This window comes from Eublepharis macularius, chromosome 5 (assembly GCF_028583425.1).
Source record: "Eublepharis macularius isolate TG4126 chromosome 5, MPM_Emac_v1.0, whole genome shotgun sequence".
Classification (NCBI taxonomy): Eukaryota; Metazoa; Chordata; class Lepidosauria; order Squamata; family Eublepharidae; genus Eublepharis; species Eublepharis macularius.
Window position 1 is genome coordinate 115,203,611 of NC_072794.1, and position 13,980 is coordinate 115,217,590.

General features: G+C 42.3%; 1 long non-coding RNA gene across 1 annotated transcript; it reads right to left on the reverse strand.

The window, feature by feature from the left end:
• Positions 1–5,446: 5,446 nt before the first annotated feature.
• Positions 5,447–10,768, reverse strand: LOC129329731 (uncharacterized). The gene is made up of 4 exons (XR_008597014.1): positions 10,478–10,768; positions 9,879–9,974; positions 5,933–6,042; positions 5,447–5,585 (listed from the first exon to the last, which is right to left on the reverse strand). It is a non-coding gene; the product is annotated as an uncharacterized LOC129329731 (long non-coding RNA).
• Between the last annotated feature and the right edge of the window lie 3,212 nt (positions 10,769–13,980).

Below are 13,980 nucleotides of genomic sequence, written 5' to 3' on the forward strand. Positions count from 1 at the left end.
AGCCTCTGGGAGGCCTGGTGAGCAGGCACATGGGGGGTGCCATCAGCGAGCAGCTAAACCCCCCACCCCCTAGAGGGGAGGCAGCCTGCCTCTGCCTCCCCCAGCCCGCCAGGCTCGGCGGCTGCTGACATGACCCACATTAATGCCTTGGCGGAAAGTAGCCACTGGGAGGCCTGGTGGCCGGGCACATGGGGGGTGCCACCGGTGAGCAGCCAACCCCCCTGCCCCCTAGAGGGGAAGTGGCCCGCCTTCAAGTCCACCACTTGTACACAGGGCCAAAGTCAACTGGTGGCTCCAATTGTGTTGAATGGGAGTTTCCTGGGGGCGTTGGATTTTTGAATGTATAACTCCAAGATCTGTATTGCAATCTTGACCAAACTTGGGTGATGGCTGGAGGAGAGCCTGCTGAACACTCCCTGTGAATATGGGCTCTCTAAGTCCAACGGGAGCCATTCTGGATCCCACAAACAACAAACAGAGAAAATGTTAGTTAAGGGGACATGTTCGTTATTGTTCATCTGTTCACATTCGTCGTAGGCAACGAACAACAAACGGCATGTTTGGGGGTTTTTCCCCGTTCGTGCCCATGTCTACTTGGCTTGGACCCAGCCAATAGTACTATGGGCCCTATAATTGCCAACTCTGGCTTAGGAAATTCCTGAAGATTTGGGAGTAGTGCCTTAGAAGGCAAAGCTTTTGTGGAAGAGGGGCCTAGTAGGCCCAGAAAAGGATGCTGGTTGCCTCCTGTGGTGTATCGAAGAAACCACACGATGCCAGGAAACCACTATAGCAATTGTAAATATATTTCTATTCACATATAAAAGTGCGAAGTGCAAACTTAGTCCGTTAACACCACCTTCTTCTCAAGCCCCCAGAGTATGAGTTTGGATCTTGCAATTTTCTTGTATCCAGTCTGAATTTTTTCATGCCCAAGATGAAGTGAGCTTTCTCTCACGAAACGGGTTAATGACAATTGCCTGCACATCCCCATCGGCGTTGTTGGACATATCTTGAATTTTGGGACTGGGAATGTTAGAACATCTTCCACGACACTCTCCATGGGCTTCCGTATAAAATTTTGCATGTTGCACTTTAAATGAAAGCAAGGAACTATACGGACTGTAAAGACTTGTTTGAATAATATATGTGCTGTATATGATTATACTGTGTATTCTTGTTTTGTGTATTTAGGAATTGTATACTTGAACACATTGCACTTTGCACTTTTATATGTGAATAGAAATATATTTACAATTACTATAGTGGTTTCCTGGCATCGTGTGGTTTCTTCGCAAAAACTGCTCCAGGGCCGCCCATGGTTTTTCCTGTGGTGTATCGGCAGGCACCGTGGCAGAGGGAAGGTGTGGGGACGAGGAGTGATGACATTGTGCCAATGGTACAATGTCATTGCTGGCAAGTATCCAGAAGTGACATCAGACAATGTGCCACTATGGGATTTGCTAAAATGCTGCAGTAAACCATACACTTGGGGTCAAACCATACAGTTGGGGGCAATGTGACATTACTTCCAAGTATATGTTAGAAGTGACATCATGCCTTTTTTGGCTATTCTCCCCACTGCTCTATCAAGGCCGTTTCCCACACAGCTTACCTGCTTGCGTTATGTCCCGGCAGATCGTGCAAAAAACGCGGAAGATCGTGTTTTTTCGCGCGAGATTTGAGCAACGTTATGTGATGTCGCGCAAATCTCACGTGAAAAAACGCAATCTTCTGCGTTTTTTGCGCGATCTGCCGGGACATAATGCAAGCAGGTAAGCCATGTGGAAATGGCCCAAGTGTTGGGGGGCAGAGAAGAGGGAGACCCGGCTTCTCCAGCAGACACCCTCTTCATTGGGCTTCCCTAGCCAGTCACTTGGGTGTCATGGCCAGAGAACGGGTCTTTCAAGTGCCAATGAGCTCTGTATTTATTTATCTTAGGAATAAGATTTGGCAGCTTCTCACTCTCTGGGGAGAATTTAATCCTTGCAAAATTCAAGCATCTAAATGGGCCCTTTTTACTCATTCTGGCAGGGAAGGGGGACTGCAGCCAGCCTCCAGCAAGGTGCAGGGACTCTGGAAAACTCATTAGATTCTTCTCCACTTCCTGTAGTTGTTCAGCAAGGCAGCTGTTGTGGATGGGAAGGTGTCCCCAAAGGCAAAGAGCACAAGTCTATTGATTGGCCCAGATTTGGATAAAGAAATCTACAGGTGAACTAGGGATCAGTTCAGCTAAAGCTACATGAGGGACCCCTGATCCTTTTCTTGTCTCTGCTCCACTAGCCCAGTGAGATATGTTTCATTGACCAAAGCATCAGCAAGCAATTTATTCTTTGGAGAACTTATTAACTTCTTTTCTGTTAAATTAACTCTTTTAACACGAGTTTGTACTCCCTGCTGGAATCTTAAACATCTCAGGCTTGATTGCATGCCCAGGTCTCACTCCCCTTGCAAAAGGAGGCACCACCAAAGGAATTACAGGAGAAGGAGGTGACCTGAAGCCTCAGTCTGGGCCACAATCTGACCTGAACTATATCTCATTCAGAAATATAAGTGCTCTGACTCCTAAGAGCATGGCTTCCAATATTTTTGGCAAGGCAGAAGAATGTCAGCCTACTTTTTTGGCAACTCACTGTCAGGTTTTAATTGTCTGGGTGGCAGGAGAGGCTGGAACAGACTCTGCAGACGTGCCACCAAACTGGATGATTCTGAATGGCACATTTGTGCTGAGATTTGTGCAGTCTTACTGACTCTGCAACAACTTTGATTGAATGTAAATGTGGCTCCCAAGACCACATGCTAGGGTAGGGGAAACAGTGGTTGGACCCACTGAAAGCCAGGCAAGGCAGGCTGAAATGGGGCAATGGTTTCAGTCCTTGCACTGTGAAATAGGTAGGCAGCATTCACCTGAGATAAACATTTCACTTGAACTAATTGACTGATAACCAGGGATCCAGAAACAGGAGGAAGGAACAGACAGTAGCTACACTTACCCCTCCCCCCAAAGCAATAAGCAGCCTGTCTTGCATACAGACTTGTCGGGGCGGGGGAAAGGCTGAAATTTGCACCCTGACTGTAGAACTCCCCCCCTCCAAGCCAGACAAAGTCTTTGCAGTCCAGATGGCACTGTATAAAAAGAGAAAATAAGGGGGCTTCTATGTTACTATTCTTCATTCTTGATAGATGTTCTTGTTTTCTAATTTTGAATGGCTTGTTATCTTGACAGTTTTCTCCACTCTTTTGTGCAAAGAACCCCTGCTTATATTAATGACACCATGATGACAGAAAACTTGGAAGTCCTCAAAACTGCACTAGATGTTAAATTTTATATAACTCAACCCCCCACAATGTCCTGCTTCCGGTGGCTGCCGAGTCTGCAGAGTGCTGCTGACAGGTAACAAGGTCCAGCTGGCAAGGCGAGGAATGTGCAAAGTCCGTAAATCAAGGGAGTAGTCGAGGACAGGCCGGGTCGGAGGTCAGAGAGACAGTTCCAAGGAGCAAACACAGGCAGCACAGTAGCAGCTTAGAGAACTCGTTGAAGCCACGCTGAAAGGAGCCCTCTCTTTGGCTTTTATACTCTGAGAGCATTCAGTCAGCTCGCACAGCTGCTTCAAGTCTCCTCCTCTGAAGCCCCTCCTTCTTCTGAGAAGGCTGGCCTGTTTAGAGCCTGGAGGCGTGCAGATTGACGTCGGGTCTAAGTCTCTTCTTTCCCTGCTACGCCGACGTTGCTCTCGATAGTCTGGAGATGTTGGAGGGGATAAGGAAGCTGGCTGCGTCTGGGCTGGTGGCTCTGGGTGGGGAAGGGGAGCTTCTGGCTGGGATTCAGCATCTGACCGTTCAGCTGTGGTCGGCTGCTGGGAGGCAGGCTGCTCCTCCTCAGGAGGAGCAAGGCTGTCAGCAAGCGTCAGCTGTTCCAGCTCCTCCTCCTCTGAGGACTCGTCAAGCTCAGGCTGTACTATGACACACAAAGAGCCAGAACAGTGAAACAGCTTTGTATGCCTGGAAGAATTAGTCCCCCACCCCTGATCTCCTTGATATTGTTTTGGAAAAGAACTATTTCAGTTTTTGTGAAGAGTATTTCTACCAGACAAAGGGGGTGGTGCTAGGTTGTTCCGCTGTCCCCTCCATAACTAACTTATATATGTCACATCTCAAACAGAGTCACGTATTGAATGGGGGAATTAACCCTTATTATAAAAAGATTTGTTTCTTTAAATGGTACCTAGATGACGTTTTCTTGATTATGAATAATTCAGATCATGCTGGGGCACTAGTTGAATGACTAAACACTGTTGACACCAATATCCATTTCACAAGGGAGGGCAACATACAATGCAACAGTTTTTTGGACATCACTGTCTTTAAACATAGAGACTGTAAATTAGCTGTACATCCCTTTAAGAAACTGACAGATAGATGCTCCTTCCTACACTTCTCATCCTTCCACCCAGGACATCTGAGAAGGAATATATCGGCAGGCAATACCTTAGGAAACTCATCCAGAAACATGGATTTTGTGAGCAGAAGCAAAACTCTAGATAGCTCTTTCTTGGCATGGGGTTACCCTATGAGGATCATTCAAGAAGCTAATAGAAAAGCAGCTCATATACCCCAGAGCTAATTGCTTATCCCTAAAAATATTGTGACATATTGTGAGGGACATAGCTGGCTCACCCACTATTGGATATAGGAGAACAAGGAATCTGAGGGATATCCTTGTACAGTCTAATTTCCAGGATTCTCCAAACACAGTGCAACAGCCAAAAGGACATTTCCCTTGTGGAAATTGTAATATATGCAGTCTTTCCATTAAGGTTTCACTTATCACGAACCCCAAGACAAACAAACCCTTATATAATTCTGCTTTCTCTACATGTAAGACGCCCAATGTGGTTTATGTGATACAGTGTAGTTGCCCTTTGTTATATGTAGGAAGCACTTCCTGTCCATTAAATATTAGAATTCAAGAACAAAGAATTAAGAATAAGAACATAGAAGCCCCTCTAGTTTCTCATTTTATACAGTGCCATCAGGACTGCAGAGACTTTTAAGATCTCAGTACTATGCATTATAAAAGCTTCTCTTAATTATGATATACAACAAAAATTACAGAGTCTGAATGGATTTTAAGATTAAATTCTCTTGCCCCATATGGACTAAATAATGAAACCGAGTTTTTTATGAAATTGCATGTGTTTCTTTAAAATGTCAGGAGTTAGCAAATTGATGGCTGCCTAAATGAGAATTGCAAATGTTGCCTCATATGGCCTTGCTGGTCAGTTTTAGACCAACTTGGTGTTGTGACAGAATGTGCCTACAGGCTGTAAGTAAATAACTGTGGGTTTAGTATGAATAAGGACAGTATCTTCAAGAGACGGAAGCTTTTGAGTTTATTGATATTCATATTTTTATTACAGTGAATGCTTTGTTGAATATGAGCCTTTGAAAACGTTTATGGCAAAACGAGATGTGTGATATGCTGGCAAAACCCGTTAGGCTCTTCAGCTTCAACTCCATTTTCAACATGATTTTCTAGACTGCTGTTATCACCTTGGAGAATCTGCTCACTTTAGAAAGTACTATACCACCTGAAAAGAAAAAAAGTCTGAGATATAATCTTTGGAACTCTTATTACATCTACTTTACAATTTACCTCTTATGGTTCTCCTTAAGTAGGATTCTCTTCACCGGTTGTTTGTAATGTATGAGATTTTCTATTAAGAACTGAAGTCTTTTGTGTGTTATCTATGTGGATGTATTATTGGATGTATTATTGTATGTGTGTGGATGTATTATTGATTGACAGGAAAATGATTTACTGGATGTTGGATTAGATTTATACATACTATACCTATATATTTTTGTCTAGCACTTTAGCACCTTGCACTTTTCCAGAAAACATATGTTTATGAATGTGTAAGAAATTTTGGTTTACCTCCAACTAGTGTTTTATGTTAGTTGAGATCTCTGGGTGGGCAGTTTCATGGTGAAGCACTCGGCAGCCTCCCCTTCTCACATCCATATACGGTCAAACTGTTATTTTCTCTGGTGGGGTGAAATGAGAAGCAGTGGGGTTTATCTCTAAACAACACTGGCATGCACAGACCAAGAAAGCAAAACCCTGACCTGCATTGTGGCTTTCATAGGATTGCAAGGATATTCCATTGGCAGAAAGCATCATGTAGCTGGCGAGGCATATTCCCATGCACGCTCTGAGAGCCTGCTGCTCTTAGTTACCCCCCCCCCCCAATCAATGGCATTTTGCCTCCAGCATGAGCATCCTGCCTGAGCGCTGGATCCTGCCCTTGGAAGGAAAACTGCACAAGAGGTTGCCAAGGGCTCTCTGACAACTGCAATCCATTACAATTCCAGAGAGGTGGCTTGAGTTAGTTTATTGCAGCGAGCCCTCTTGTGGTGTTTTAAAAACTAACATGTTTACTGTGGCCTAAAGTTCCTTGGGCCAAGGATGCTGCAAGATGTTGCCTTGGTGGATGGGTTTGGTAACCCTTGGGACAGTGAGAAGACAGGTTTTCCAATGAAGCCCAAAGGTCAGGTAATGCCAGGGAGAACTAAAGATGTATCACAGCACTGCTAAATGCAGCATGCTAATAAGCAGTTCGATAACTCTTTTGCTTCAAGGAATAGACACAGTTATCTTTAATGTGGATGCAACATCCAATCAATGAATACAGGAGTCTGTCAGCATGTATTTGGGAAGGTGTTGAAAGAACTGAATTAAACAGAGGTGATGAAAGATGAAGTTCTGAGGCTGATGGATAAATTAAAAACTAAAAGTCACTGGGTCCAAACAGCATATGCCCAAAGGCACTTAGAGGTCACAAATGCAAAATTCCTAAACTTGTAACAGAATTGTGCATCCGGCTGCTAAAATCAGCCCCCCTGATAATTAGAAGGTTGTTAATCTAATGTTATTAAAAGCTAAGGTGGGGGGAATCTTGAGAAGATGCAGGAAATTATAGACCAGTTTAGTTAGTCTGTTCCAGGTAGTGTTGGAAACTGTAATTAATGAAAGATTAAGCACATAAAGGAAGCATTACTGAGGGATAATTTTACAAAATTCCAGCATTTCCCCCTGTAGATATCTTTTTTCTGAATTGAAAACACATGTATAAGGACAATACAGGAGACATTCTTGGACTTCAAAAAAGCTTTTGACAAAATCCCTCCTCAGAAAATTTAGCAGTCATGCAAAAAGAGGACAGGTCCCCAGGGAGAGAGTGGAAGAATATAGGTTCACAGGTTCAATTCCTGTGAAAGCTACAAGACTCCTGCTTCTGTTACTTGCACAGAAATGTTGTCAGCCACGAAGGCTGCACAGGACTCCACTCTGGTTTAGATACAATAATCTATGAGCAGTCTTTAGGGTGCCAATACAATCCTCTTTCTTGCACAGATAAGGAAATCTCAGGCATGAAGCCACCAGATTATCTCAATATTGTTTATCTAATAAACAAGGGTCTGGTACAAAGCCTCTACAAGAATCCCACTTGCTTAATACAGAATAAACCTCTTGAAAGTTAAAGCCAGAAAAAGCCTCCTGTTCTTGTAGAGGCAATAAAATCTTCTCCACACGTGCCATGAGAAGATGTATGGACACTTCTATTTCTTCTCTAAAATAATACAGAAAAAACATAAGCTTGCTCAACCTTAGTTAGTTAGCTAATTCTCACAGTGTTTAAAGTAACTTTCCTGTATATCTTTTTTTTAAAGAAGTGGCTTAATTTAAAAATATTCTGGACATTCATTCCAACAAAGAAAGGAAGTCCCTCTCTGTTGTATACTGAGTGAAGAGTGGCTAGTTCCTCCCGATGCGAATCACTCTGCCCCAGGTTCAAATGTTGACATCAGGTCACAGGCACAGAGGAGTCCTTCAGAGATCTTGCACAGACTATGGGAGGAACTGGCCAGACTGTACCCCAAAGAGATTCCCTTCCTTGTTACTGTTCATTAACGCATGTGAGGCTTTTCACCGCCACAGCATTTCTTGCTGCTGTGTCATTTAGGAAAAAAGTGGTCAGGCACAGAAACCATCTCACTGGCTTTCTATCTAAGCAAAGAGCAGCAGACTTCAAGCAGCCAGCGGACACCTGTTTATTTTTACAGGGAACAACAGGTCTCTCAGCTGTTAACTGTTGTTCTCCCAGAGTCACCCTGATGGACTTCACCCCTGCTTCAGTCATGATTTGGAAACTTCTGGAGCTGGAACACAGGTGGGAAAGTCTCCTCCCTCCAGATGTGCTGGCTGGGACAGTGCAGCAACGATACATGGTTCTGTGGGTTTCTGAGTTACTTCTAGAATATTAGTCATTTATTAAGTAAATTTTTTAATTATAAAGTTAATAATGATTATATTTATTTAACCATTCATTAATTTTAGCTAAATTAATTATTTAAAACATTTGTTATTTTATTTTTAATTGAAAACATTTCTAACTATTTAAAAAGTTATTAGGTACCTTTCTTCCTTTCTGTTAAGAGCACCTGTCTTGTGTGTGGCTGATATGACTGTTAGGCTGGTTGCCTACGGCACAGCACTGCCCCCCCCCCCATCACAAAAAGGAAGGCAGCAGGAATAAAATTCTGAAGGAGAAGAAAATTTCCCCACCTAATACCTTCCTCCAGAAGTTTCCAAACTGTGGCTGCGAGCAAGAGCAACGTCTGTCCGTGTGACCCTCACAGAGACTATGAAAAATTCATACAATGTCATAGGCCTTGAAGGCCACAATAGACCCTGCTTCCCTTCTACACATTAAAACCTTCTTTGGCCTTAAGTCAGGAGACTCATTTGTTAATTTTCCCATAAGGAACTCTTCTTCCGCAGAAAACCTTGGCTTGTTCTTTATTTAATAAACGTGGAACCAGCATGAATCCATAGTAGCATTAATAAGGAATATATCTTTTTATGGTTAAAGCTAGTACAAGCATCCAGTGTCATTTACATGCATTGACATTTTCTCCATGCGCAACACAAGAGGACCCATGGTAGCCAGAAACAAGTCTCATAACATGGTTTGCCTTGTAGGCACCAATAGACTCCTTTTCCCCTTCTAGACAATAAAACCACTTTGGGCCTTAAGCCAGAAGGACACTCCTTTCCATGATGGAAAACCTTGTTAGGCTGTGAAAGCCTCTCCAAGATTTCTGCTCCTGCTCAGTGTATTAAAATGTTTTCAGCCGTGAGGACTGCACAGGACTCCTTTCTGGTTTTAGATGCAATTATATAAAAGATCTCTATTTAGGGCGCCACAACAGACTTCTTTCTTTTACAAGTAAGGAAATCTTCTCCAGCATGAAGCCACCAGAAGACCTCAACTTGTTTATCTAATACACATGGGTCCAGCAGGAAGCCACTGCTACAACCCCACTTTGTTAATGTAGAGTAAATCTCTTTAAGGTTAAAGCCAGTCCAAGCCTCCTGGTTCCTGTAAATGCAAGAAATTCTTCACGCATGCCATGGAATGTTGCTGTTCCCAGTTCTTCTCTAAAATTATCCAGAAAAAAAACACTCAGCTTGTTCAGTCTTATTGAGCTAGCTAGTTCAGTCTATGGTTAAGGTACCCCTCTTGTACATGGTTCACATTTTTTAATGGTAAGGGGCCAGGGCATGAGCTTTTGAGGAAGGGATTTTTTTACTCTTGACAGCTCATACCCTGGAAATTGAGTTGGTCTTTCAGGTGCTTCTGGACCTGAAGTTCCCACTGCTACTACTTTGAGTACTCAGAAACATTACATAAATACTATTCTCATTCTCTCTATTCAGTACCCATCAACATATTTCTCAGCCATAAAGTCTTTCCTGCAAAATAAATATAAAAACATACTGACATATTCACACTGGACAACAATAGACACAAGCTTACTTTTTTGCAGACATTCCTTGAAGCAGGAACCATGCAGCCTCCAACCTCCCCTCACAGCTGCCCCTGAACCTCACAGACACAGCAGGACGACAATCTCTAGTTAGAAAGAAACGTTGAAAAATATTAATGCATTAAAATACATACACGAGCTAAAAAGGGCAATTAAAACATCGGGCATAGAGGAGGGCTCTCAAAAAGAATGTTAAGCAAACAAAGACGTCTCCACCTGCTTGTGGAAGAGTGTAATAGAAGGGGCAGACAAATCTCCCTTGGGGAAGCAGTTCTACAGTTCCGATGCCCCTACTGTGAAGGCCCTTTCCCAGGTTGCCACCCTCCTAATTTCAGAAGGCAGGAGAACCCAAAAGCAGGGCCTCTGAAGATGACTGCAGCGGGAGGGTAGGTTGAAAGGTCAAAAGCGGTCCTCCAGTAATGTCAGTTCCAAACCACGTTTGGCAAGAAAATACACCATTGTGAACAAAATGAACAATGATCTCTTTTTTTAAAAAAAGTGGCTTAACGATTTTAAAATATTCTGGACATTCATTCCAATAAAGATATGAAGTCCTTCTCTGTGGAATACTGACAGAAGACCAGCTTACCCTACTGGAATAGAGTTCCTCCCGATGTGAATCACTCCGCCCCAGATTCAAATGCTGACATCCGGTCACAGGCACAGAAGAGTCCTTCAGAGATCTTGCACAGACTATGAGAGGAACTGGCCAGACTGTAGCCCCAAAGAGAATCCCTGCCTAGTTATTGTTCATTAATGCATGTGAGGCTTTACGCCACCACAGCATTCATTGCTGCTCTTTCATTTAGGAAAAAGGGGTCAGGCACAGAAACCATCTCACTGGCTTTCTATCTAAGCAAAGAGTAGCAGGCTTCAAGCAGCCAGCAGACAGACATCTGCTTATTTTTACAGGAAACAACAAGTCGCTCAGCTATTAACTGTTGTTCTCCCAGAGGTCACCCTGATGGACTTTACCCTGCTTCAATCATTTGGAAACTTCTGGAGCTGGAAGTCAGGTGGGAAAGACTGCTCCCTCCAGATGTGCTGGCTGGGAGAGCGTAACCTCAAAAGGTCCCTGTGTGGGTTCCTGAGTTACTTCAAGAATGTTAGTCATTTATTAAGTAAACTATTTAATTATAAAAAGTTATTAATGATAATTATAGTTATTTAACCATTCATTAATTTTAGCTTAATTAATTATATTTAAGACATTTATTATTTTATTTTTTATTGAAAACACTTCTTACTTTATTTACACATTTAAAATATTATTAGGTACCTTTCTCCCTTTCTGTTAAGAGCACCTATCTTGTATGTGGCTGATATGACTGTTGAGGCCTATGGCACAGCACTGCCCTGTCACGAAAAGCAAGGGCTGCAGAAATAAAATTCTGAAGGAGCGGAAACTTTCCCACCTAATACCTTCCTCCAGAAGTTTCCAAACTGTGGCTGTGAGCAAGAGCAATGTCCGTCCGTGTGACCCACACAGAGATTAAGAAAAAATCATGCAATGTGATAGCCTTGAAGGCCACATTAAACTCCTGCTTCCCTTCTACACATTAAAACCTTCTTTGGGCTTAAGCCAGAAGGAGACTCATTTGTTCTTTACCGAAAAGGAACTCTTCTTTGGCGTGAAGCGCACAGAAGACCTTGGTTCATTCATTATTTAATAAATATGGGCCCAGCATGAAGCCACAGTAGCATTAATAAGGAATATATCTTTTCATGGTTACAGCTGATAAAAAGCATTCAATGTCATTTATATTCAATGACATCTTCCTCACACACAGCATGAGAGGACTTATGGTAGCCAGAAACAGGTCTCATAACGTGGCCAGACTTGTAGGCTCCAATAGATTTCTTTTTCCTTTCTATGCAATAAGACCATTTTGGACCTTAAGCCAGAAGGACACAACGTTCCGTAAAGGAAAACTTTGTTAGGATGTGAGAGCCTTTGCAAAATTCCTACTCCTCCTCAACTGATAGAAATGTAAGCCGTGCAGATTATTCAGGACTTATTTCGGGCTTTAGAATTGATTACACAGGATCTCTCTTTAGGGTGCCACAACAGACTTCTTTCTTATACACACATGGAAATCTTCTCCAGTCTAAAGTCACCAGAAGATTTAAACATTGTTTTTTTAACCTATCAGTAACGTAATCAGCCTTCAGGGCTCCAATCCATTTTTATCTCCCTTCTAGGAAAAAAATATTCCTCAGGCCTGAAGCCAAAAAGAGGAAAATCTTATCAGACTGTGGAAGCCACAAAACCCTTGCTTCTGCTAGTTGCATTGAAAGGTTCTCAGCCATGAAGGCTGCACAGGATTCTTTTCTGGTTCTACAAACAAGAATATAGGATTCTCTCCTTAGAGTACCAGAAGGAGCTTTCTTTTACAGGAAAGGAAATCTTCTCCAGCATGAAGCCACCAGAAGACCTCATCTTTTTAAAGTAATAAATTATGTAATCAGCCTTGAATGCTCCAATCAAGTCTTATTTCCCTTCTATGAACAAAATATTCCTCAGGCCTGAAGCCAAAAAGAGGAAAGTCCTATCAGGCTGTGAAAACCGTAAAACTCTTGTTTCTGTTAGTTGCTTTGAAATGTTGTCAGCCACGAAGGCTGCACAGAAATATTTGCTGGTTTTTCAAGCAAGAATACAGACTCTCTCTTTAGGATGCCACTATAGACTTCTTTCTTTTACAGAAAAGGAAATCTTCTCCAGCGTGAAGCCACCAGAATACGTCAACATTTTTATGTAATAAATTATGTAGACACCCTTGAAGGCTCCAATCAAGCCTATTTCCCTTCTATGAAATAAATATTCCTCAGGCCTGAAGCCAAAAAAAGAGAGGAAAGTCCCTTCAGGCGGGGAAAGCCACGAAACTCTTGCTTCTGTTAGTTGCATTGAAATACTGTCAGCCTTGAAGACTGCACAGGATTTTTTTCTTGTAGAAGCAACAATATAGGACCTCTCCTTAGGGCGCCACAATAGACTTCTTTGTTTTACAGAAAAGGAAATCTTCAGCCACCAGAAGATCTCAAATTTTTACGTAATAAATTGTGTTGTCAGCCATGAAGGCTGCACAGAATTCTTTTCTGGTTTTACAAGCAAGAATATTGGATTTTCTCTTTAGAGTACCAGAAGGATCTTCTTTCTTTTACAGGAAAGGAAATCTTCTCCAGCATGAAGCCACCAGAAGATCTCGAATTTTTAATGTAATAAATTATGTAGTCAGCCTTGAAGGCTCCAATCAAGTCTTATTTCCCTTCTATGAAATAAATATTGCTCAGGCCTGAAGCCAAAATGAGGAAAGTCCTTTCAGGCTGGGAAAGCCACGAAACTCTTGCTTCTGTTAGTTGCATTAAAATATTGTCAGCCATGAAGGCGGCACAGAATTCTTTTCTGGTAGAAGCAATAATATAGCCTCTCTCTTTAGGGTTCCACCATAGACTTTTCTTTCACAGAAAAGGAAATCTTCTCCAGCATGAAGCCACCAGAAGATCTCCACTTTTTAATGTAATAAATTATGTAGTCAGCCTAGAAGGCTCCAATCAAGTCTTACTTCCCTTCTATGAAATAAATATTCCTCAGGCCTGAAGCCAAAAAAAGAGAGGAAAGTCTTTTCAGGCTGCGAAAGCCATGAAACTCTTTCTTCTGTTAGTTGCATTTAAATGTTGTCAGCCATGAAGGCGGCACACAATTCTTTTCTTATTTTACAAGCCAGAATATAGGATTCTCTCTCTAGAGTACCAGAAGGAGCTTCTTTCTTTTACAGGAAAGGAAATCTTCTCCAGCATGAAGCCACGAGCAGATCTCAAATTTTTAATATAATAAACTATGTAGTCAGACTTGAAGGCTCCAATCAAGTCTTGTTTCCCTTCTATGAAATAAATATTCCTGAGGCTTAAAGCCAGAAAGAGGAAAATCTTATAGATCTGTCTAAGCCACAAAACTCTTCTTTCTGTTAGTTGCTTTGAAATGTTGTCAGCCATGAAGGCGGCACAGAATTCTTTTCTGGTAGAAGCAACAGTATAGGATCTCTCTTCAGGGTGCCACAATAGACTTCTTTCTTTTACAGGAAAGGAAATCTT